Raw genomic sequence first — 9,513 nt, 5'->3', positions numbered from 1 at the left:
CAAATTGTAAGTAAGTTGCACATGGTATGCTTTGGAAAGTTTTGTTGTTAGTCTCTACCCCTCACTATGCCTCAGAGTCAGTTGTTCTGTGTCTCCTCTGAGTGTGACTTTTATCTTTCCTACATCACCCTCTCCTCCTTGCTTGGACCTCTTCCCTTTTTACAGCAGCGGACCATTTGTTTTTAGTATTTTCCCTTCTCCCCCTTCTGTGGAACAGGTGATAAGTGCTTACCCACTCTCCCTCCCCGAACAGTAAGTATTACATGGCAGTCGTTGACTGGTTTGATTTTTTTCTTTCTCTCAATTTTCCTAGGATTGAACTCGCTACGACACATCCTGCATAGACTCCAAAGTGACTCACACAATCGGAGATCCCAGACGTGCCCAACATGGCTTGCAGTTTGGACTTCAAAGGATGCCTCTTGCTGAATTTGTTGCACAGAGATCCACACTAGAAACAAGGTAAAAAGGATAGAGTCGGTGGAAATTAAATAAATGAATTCTGTCCCATCCTCGGAAGGTTTATGGTGTTGTACATCAGTAATGTTGCCATCTGCTTTGCAGGGTCGGCTGTAATGATTTGCAATAATCGAGGAACTTCATCATACATCTGTGTACCTTCGCCTAACCCCTGCTTCTTGTGCCTGGGAATTGAGTGAGTGCCAGTTGGCTGTTGTTGATGGTGTTTGAAAATTCTCTGGCAAATGTATCCTAAGGAAACAGAATGACAAGGACTTCCATATTGGCTGTCATTGCTTTAGGTGAGTGCTTCTAACTTTTTTTTTTTTTTTTTAAAGCTTCAAGCCCTGGCGTGTGCTGTTTATCTTGTTTCACAAGTCTAGTAAAGTAGCTGTCCTGCATCAAATTGTCTGTTGGGAAATCTCGCCGAATTGAATCCTCCCAAAAGTGATGTGAATTCCTTCTGCTCACTGACCAAAACAGCAGAAAACAGTTTAAAGACAATACTTTACTCTATTTTTAAACATGAAGATCATCTTTATTATGAATTTTTGAATGAGGGTTTCCTGTCCAAAGTGATATATTGAGGTAAAAATCATTTGTTATTGTCTCTCTCAGATGGAACTGTGTTTATATTTTGCTGATACATTTCATTTCATATTAGAACCGGTCTGCTTATTCTCGACACTGCTGAGCAGTCCTTGATCTCCTTAACCTCTGCAAAAAGGAATACCTTTTTGTGTTGACAAGTGAACAAATGTGGTTTGACACATATTCTGTGTACGTCGCTGAACCTTTTATGAGCTCGGGCACAAAGTTATAATTTGCAAGGCCTTTTCATTGGCATTTGGTCAATTCCCTGAACTTGACCTTACCTGTAAATTAGACAGCCTCACTTTGTCACAGTAGGGATTAAGTAATTTCTATTCATTGACAGTTACAATGTATTTACATCATTTTCTTGACATCTGTGCCAAGTGGCAAAGAACGGGCCGCTAATTTGCAGGCAAATAAAGCATTGTAAAGGCATTATTGGACGGAAGAAGTAAACTCAACAGGGTACATGTGCACATAAAATGTCACACAAATTATCATCGTTACATTGTGAGGCCTAAACCAAACTTTTATCAAGTGTTTCATTTTTGAAGTACCATTGTGCCCTTTAACTGTCTTTGGAATGATAACCTTCAACACAAAGTGTGATGAATTACACTGCTGATAGTTTTGATAAAAACATTTCATGGAATTCTGCTTTGATGTCCTCTCTAGACTTTCACTTTTATTCTAGAAGCTTCTAGAAGCTTATCATAGAAGCCTTTAGATGAGGAGAAAATATCTTAATATTTAGTGCTGATGATTATGACAATGATATTAACATTTCTTGCCTGTGACCCTACATGTAATGGTACACCAGCAACTAAGTAATAGTTGGCTCATAATTGTATTCATTCAGGGAAATAACAATTTTTTTTTCTTTTTAGTGCAGCGTAGATTTGTAAAAGTGAAATCAATTGATGAAATGCTAAAGAGATACATAATGTGTAGATGTAAAGCATATAAATAAAGTAAATACACGTATCCAGATACGACTTACAAAAAATAGACAACAACAAAAAATGTTCTTAAATGTGTTTTTTTTTCCACATGCAAATATTTGTATTGATAGTTATTGCATATATTGTCTGCTACAAACTACTGCAACTTGTGTATTAAATTGGCTTTAGTTTGATATCAGTGTTGTCCACACAGCCTCAAATATAAAGAATTGCAGGACTGCCTTTAAATGTGGTATGTACAATGTACAGGTACACTGTAGACAAAGTAAAGATACAAGGATACAAGGAACTTTATTGTCTGTTAAAAATACAGAAATTTGTCTTCCACTGGCATAGCAAAGGAAAAAGGAGCAGACAGCATGTATTGCACGTATTACAATTATTGCTATACATTGTGCAATTCTGCTATTTACCAGGTAGTCAGTGTCGTAGATACGATTTTGAAGTTAAAGTTGAGGAAAGGATTTAAGTGTATGAGACAGTGAGGATGTTTATGCATTGTACAAATACGGACACACACACACACACACACACACACACACACACACACAGGATGGGCAACTAACAGGTGTAAGTATGACAAACCGAATTTGACTGTACATCTGCTGCAGTAGTGCCAGTAATTTGTGCGCTTTAAGTTCTCATTATGACTATTGTGTAGCCTAGTCAGTCCTTTACTCACATAACATTTGTGAAGAAAGAACTATTTCCTATCTTTGCTGCCGAGATGGAATAACTCTGCCAAATTATTCGTCTACAGTTAATTCACAAGTTCCTCTTTTAGCACCAGCAGTTATTACTGGTATATTTCCCTTGGTTTTCTGATAAAATATATTTGCTCAGCTGGTCAGTCTGTGATAATTGTAGAGTAAGCTCTCTGCATGATGTGTAGTCATTATTTGTACATTAAAATTTAGGCAAATTATATATTTTGATCTTTCCTGTTTTGTAATGATGAGCAGATGATTTTTCTCTATTGTGTACTAGCTTTACTTTTAAACAATTTTTCCAAATGTCTTATAATTTGTTTTTAGCATACAGCTGTACTTTGATATCTGTTGATTTTGCGAATGATTTTTTTAAACATAGTATCTTTTCAATAACATTTCAAAGAATGAGTTCAGTTCTCATTGCAAGCTTGTAGTAGCTTGTAGTCTCTATAATATGCACTTTGTTGCATCCATTTCCAAACCTGACTGCTGTCAACGAACTAACTTGATGCTCACCTCCCTGATAGAAACCACAATGGCATACACTATGTATGAAAGAAAGCCACTGCCTGTAAGTGTGAGAGGCTCAAATGATTCAGCCTAGATTGAAGACTAACAAATTAAGTGGATGAGAACATGAGGCTCTCTGCCAGGTTTTCAAATCCCACCCATGATTATAGAGTAGGCATACAGAGTGTATGATTGAATGAGAGATCCATGTGGAAGGAAATTCCCCAAAGTTCATGCCAGACAGAACTCCTGTCCTGATTAGGCCCTTTAAATGCAGGGGAGATCCAGATCATTCACTAGAAGTTTTACAGAATAGATGTGAATCATAATAGCTCTCGTATAATAATAATAATAAATATCATTTATAAAGCGCTTATTACAATATTTTAAGCGCTGAAGAAAAAATTGTATACATATGTTTATTAACATTCTGGGTATTTTTCTGGTGGAACTTTTTGATCATGATGAAAATGAATTACAGTGTGCATGTAACTATATTTTCCTTTACACTTGTAAGCTTTTGAACACTTTTTTTTATGCAACATGGTGAAATGAGGAATTGAAAACAGCCACATGAATGAACAGCACAATTTACTGCACAGAGTTTGGTTTTAGAAACTTGTTTAGAGACCCCCTAAAGGTATCATAGCTCTTTTAGAGTTATTCTTTAAACATACCCACTTGTAAAATGTTTTCCCTGTTTTGCTTCTTTAGCGCAATTCTGTGATAATAAAAAGGGTATGAAGGATGCAATTTCTTCTTTTTGAATTCATGTGGAGATTTTGTGAATATTGATGTGCATTGAGGGAATGAGAGACTTATGTAGCCATTGCAACATCAATTTGTTCTGCTTTCTAGATGTGACTTCAAAACAGCACTGTGCTCACAGTTCAGTTTCTGTGATCTACTCATATCATTAGCTCACCTGAGCCAAAGGCTCAAGTGAGCTATTGCGATCGCCCTTCGTCCGGCGTCCGTCGTGCGTCGTGCGTCGTCCGTCGTGCGTCGTGCGTAAACTTTTTACATTTTCATCTTCTTCTTGAAAACCCCAAGACCGATTTTCATCAAACTTGGCAGGTAGCATCCCTAGGGGGTTAGGAACTCAATTTGTTAAAATGGGCACCATGCCCCACCCAGGGGGCCCCCAGGGGGGCCCAAACCCCCCAAAATTAAGGAATCTGTAAAAATCTTCTTCTCTAGAACCAGAAGTGATAGAGCTAAGTTAATAATATGAGTTAGTACATTGATGACTGTAGTTTCAAGTTTGTTCATGGCAGAATCAGGGGTGCCCCCCTTGGGACCCAGGGGAGGGGGGTGGGGAAGGGTTCTAATGGGGCCTAAATTGTACATTTTCATCTTCTTCTTGAGAACTCCATGACCCATTTTCACCAAACTTGGCAGGTAGCATCCCTAGGGGGTTAGGAACTCCATTTGTTAAAATGGGCACCATGACCCACCCAGGGGGCCCCCAGGGGGCCCAAACCCCCCAAAATTAAGGAATCCGCAAAAATCTTCTTCTCTAGAACCAGAAGTGATAGAGCTAGGTTAATACTATGAGTTAGCACATTGATGACTGTAGTTTCAAGTTTGTTCATGGCAGAATCAGGGGTGCCCCCCTTTGGACCCAGGGGGGGGGGGGGGGGGGGGGTGAGGAGGGGTCCTAATGGGGCCTAAATTGTACATTTTTATCTTTTTCTTGAGAACCCCATGACCCATTTTCACCAAACTTGGCAGGTAGCATCCCTAGGGGGTTAGGATCTCAATTTGTTAAAATGGGCACCATGCCCCGCCCAGGGGGCCCCCAGGGGGCCCAAACCCCCCAAATGAAGGAATCTTTAAAAATCTTCTCTAGAATCAGAAGTTATAGAGCTGAGATAATACTATGAGTGAGTACAGTAATGACTGTAGTTTCAAGTTTGTTCATAGGAGATCCAGGGGTGCCCCTCTTGGGGGGGGGGGGGGGGGGGGGGGTGGTTGGAAGGGTCCAAATGGAGGCCTGAATTGTACATTTTCATCTTCTTCCTGAAAACCTCATGATGGATTTTTGTCAAACTTGGCAGGTAGCATCCCTAGGTGGTCAGGATCTCAATTTATCAAACTGGGCACCATGCCCCACCCAGAGGGCCCCAGGGGGCCCCAATTCCCCCAAATTAAGGAATCTTGAAAAAATTGGGCCCTTATTGTACATTTTCATCTTCCACTTGAGAATGCCTCGTCAAATTTTGGTAGAGATGTGAATAATTTAGATTAGTGACTGCGTGAAAGGTGAACTTGCGATACTCAGGTGAGCGCTAGACCCGCGGGTCTCTTGTTTTGTATTGGGTTGAGATGGGTGATTCAGATTTTGACTTTTTGCGAGATAATTAGATACCACTTGTGAAATATTACCGAGCATACACCATGTATATGAATCTTAGACAAATTCAAAGTTTATTTGATGAAAATCTATTTTGAAATGGTTGAAATATCCAAATACAAAGTAAAACAAAGTTGACCAAATAAAAGTTTGGTTCCACCTCTTATTAGGACCTGGATGTCTTTAAATTAGGACAAGTCCACCTTCATATACAAACCTTGTACGTAAGGATTGAGAGAATGCAGCAATATTAGTAGAACACATCAGTGAAAGTTTGAGGAAAATTGGACAATCCGTTCAAAAGTTACGAATATTTTAAGTATCTGTGCAGTCACTGCTGGAAGAGAAGACTACTACAGTGTATGATGTCACATGCGTACAACTATATAAGGAAAATAAAAAGAGAATTTCACAAAAATTTACTTTTTGAATAAAGTGCACATTTCTTCGACTTGCTACTGACGTATGTTAAGGGTAATATTATTCCCCCTGCCTTCTGAAAGAGAGAAGTCGAGTGTTCTTTTGTTATTAGAGAAAAATGGAAATATGTCGAATTTTCTTTATTCTTTCTTTATATCGTTGTACTCATGTGACATCACAAGCTATAGTAGTCTTTCCATCCAGCCGTGACTGAGCAGAAACTTCAAAAATTCATAACTTTTTAACGGATTGTCCGATTTTGCTCAAACTCTCACTGATGTGTTCTACTACTATTGCTGCATTCACTCAACCCACATGTCTATGAAGGTGAACTTGTCCTTTAAAAATAGCCATTTCAAAACCAATTTTCATCAAATAAACTTTGAATTCTTCTTGTAGGTTTGTATGTTCTGTCATATGTCATAAGATGTTTCTCATTATCTCACAGTAAAATTGAAAACCTGAAGCCCAATCTCAGCCAAAATTAGACCATCCCTTTTTTTTTCTCTCTCTCTTTTTTTTTTGTGGTAGCCAAATTTTGCAGCATCACCACCTTTCTTGGCTGCATTTACAGAGCATACATGTATGACAACACAGCTATTGTGCATTATGTTTACAGTGTGCACCAATTTTAGTACCATTTATGCAGCTTTCCTAAATCAAATTTCTGTGTATGGACATCACATAATCGGTGTTACCGTACAGCTTGGAGCATTGCATAAGATATTATGAAAATGTATTTCATACACAGACAGAGTGCTGAAGATGTCAGCATTATGCTATTTGGTATTGCTTTACATTTGACTGTGCATCACAAAACCAACAACAACAACAAAATCACACAAAGGACTCAGAATAGGTGAAATGGTTCAACCCAGTCAATGTTTTTCATATTTTCTGAATATTGAGTAATTCTTCTACACCATTTTACAATTTGGGATCATACAAGGAATGGGAAATTGTGTTTTTAGTAGTTTTTCTAGAACACTGTAACAAAAAAAAAATGATTTGTATGATTAGCTATGTCGTAGAGGTCAGTTTTCATGTCTTAAAAACCCTTTCAAACACACTCTCACTTTCAACTCTAATAACTTTTGAAAGGATTATACTACTGCTCTGAAAGTTAATATGTGCTAGTAGTCATGGAAATGTTAATAGAGCCTGCTTAGTTTCAATTTGATCTGATAATCCCTTCATTGTTGTTGCTCTAGAGTTTTACATCCTGTTTTTCTCCCATTCATTGCACAGAGCATGGCTTGGTAACCTTAAGTTTGTGTGCTTTCTTTCCATTATTTAGATACCCGTAGATTAGGAAAGTCCTTTTGTGTTTAGTTATCTAGCACATTGATTTTAAAGCTTAGAGCCTGCATTTTCAGAATCTTAACTAAAAATCCATGTCTGATGACTTTTTGTTGATTTTGTGATGCAGGGTCACAAATATTCTCCCAGGGAAGATTATGGCAGAATGTCAGAGCTTATGTTTGAATATAAAATGGGCTTTAGAATCTCTGCAATCTGATTGGTCAGTTGTCATGCATTGATATTTACTGATCCACACTGAGCCATGCATCCGGTAAAATCTGAATGCATGGTTCAAGTCTTACGTATAGTGTTGTAGGTGTACCGGATGCATGATGGGGAAAATGGTTGTATTTCATGAATTTACAGGCCCGTTTTATAACACAAATGATGCACAGGCCTACATTGTATTTCATGGATCAGTGAGAATTGGATGCTCTCGTTTAACTTTGGAACAGTCTAAAACCCACTTGCTGTGCTCGAGGGTTAAAACAGTTCCAAAGTTAAACTCGCACATCCAATTCTCACCAATCCACTCTGTCCTGTGCATCAGCCCATTTGTATACTAATCCATGCATGAAATAAGTACTTGTGGGTTTTTCTTTCTCTAGTTTCTCTGTATGTTTTGCTTTAGTTGGTGTGGTTTGGTTTGGTTCAGTTTTCAGGGCATGTCACACCAGGCAACTGTGTGCATACATGATGCAACATTAGTGGCTCTGCCGTGCCCTACATCATTGTGTAACACATGTTATGTGTTCAAGCATTAGGTAACTGAAGTGCTTATCCTACAGCGGAAGACATTTTCTTTAGAGGCGACTCTATGAATCACAGATTACATCATGATCTGGAGTCCTTCCTGAACTCTGAGCGATGTTCCAGTACACTGACACTAGGACGCTGAAGCACAGGAAAGTACAGTACAAATGCATTCAAAACACGGGAAGAAACCCAATCACATCAGTTGTGCTTTGGTGAATAGTTAAAGGCATTGTTTACCATCTGTAGATGAAACAAAAACCCAGCTTCAGTACTCCAAAATAGTTCTGAAATGTGAGTTAAGGATAGAAACAACCAGTGTAAGAAAAGTAATCAGTATTTATAATCAATGTTAAGTATTTTTAGGTATACGATAAGTGAACAATGGTTATGATAAAATTGTTTTTAGACTAAACCGTCCACAGTTATAGTTTAGTGAGAAAAATATATTTTAGACTTTATAGCAAAATTGTTTATAGTAGGATGTTTTGTGATACAACTGACCTAATGTACGTGCATCAAATGTTATAACTCAAACTTTTTTTAAATGGCTGAGCACTCCCAAAGGTAAACAGTACTTTTAAGGCATGCACTTATGTGAAATAAAGATTGTAATTGGTCAATCGCAACAGTCTGTTTCATTTATTGGTGTGGGAATGTGATGGTATTACAGATTGCCTTGGCCTTTGTTCGGACCAGTATAAAGGCATTATGTGTTGAAAGTGAAAAATTAAAAGCGTGGCAATCTGACAGTCAGTTCGGTTGCCCTTTTCTGAATTGCAGTCTGTTTGAGTGAGTGATACACAGTACAACTCAGAAGGCTTATGAAACCCGAGGAATTGAGTTCTTTACAGAAGTTCTTATTACCATACCTAAAGTTATTTCTTTGGTATAAATCTTGGGGAATACTAAACGGTATCTTTTGGATGTCACACATGGATGACCAATTGGGGCAATAAAGGAGAAAATAAATTCAACCGACTTCCGCAAACCTGACTCAAAGCTGGCCAGTCAGGATGTTGGGATGTCATGACTGATGCCCCCCCCCCCCTTCACTATCCTTCAGAATGATATTTGAAGACATTACCTTCTTTGTGTGCAGCTTGACCTGCCATCATCGTACCCCACCCCCTCCCTTCCCATGAGATTGCCATCTCTAACAGCCCCCCTGCATTACAAACAATTTCTGGAGCTGGCATCCTATCTGAGATGACAACTTCCTTCCCTGGTTATGACTGCGGCTGCCGTTTCTCTGGGGGGTTGTCATCACCCTCGGCCTGTACCCAATCCTTCCCCCTCCTCACCGTCATGTGTCCTTGCCTGCTGCTGGGACTGAAACTTTCCATCAGCTGATGTGACAAAGAGGGGCTTCCTCTATTCTCTCCTAGGCCAGAGACTGGGGCAACCTCAGGGGGTTAAGGACAGGGGGGCAGCTAGGTATCCGTGC

At 39.0% G+C, this 9,513-nt stretch overlaps 1 protein-coding gene across 1 annotated transcript in view; it reads left to right on the top strand.

Annotated features, from left to right (window-relative positions):
• Positions 1-433: 433 nt before the first annotated feature.
• The window catches only part of LOC139740877 (uncharacterized), a 28,377-nt gene continuing 19,297 nt past the window's right edge, over positions 434-9,513 (top strand). The window contains exon 1 of the mRNA XM_071651463.1: positions 434-462. The gene's annotated coding sequence lies outside the window, so the exon portion shown is untranslated. The remainder of the gene's footprint in view (positions 463-9,513) is intronic.

Source organism: Diadema antillarum, unplaced genomic scaffold, assembly GCF_040938485.1.
Source record: "Diadema antillarum isolate AM-2024a unplaced genomic scaffold, OU_Dant_1.0 seq00000889_RagTag, whole genome shotgun sequence".
NCBI lineage: Eukaryota > Metazoa > Echinodermata > Echinoidea > Diadematoida > Diadematidae > Diadema > Diadema antillarum.
Note: the sequence above shows the minus strand (reverse complement) of the source record. Positions and strands in the feature narration are given on the sequence as shown.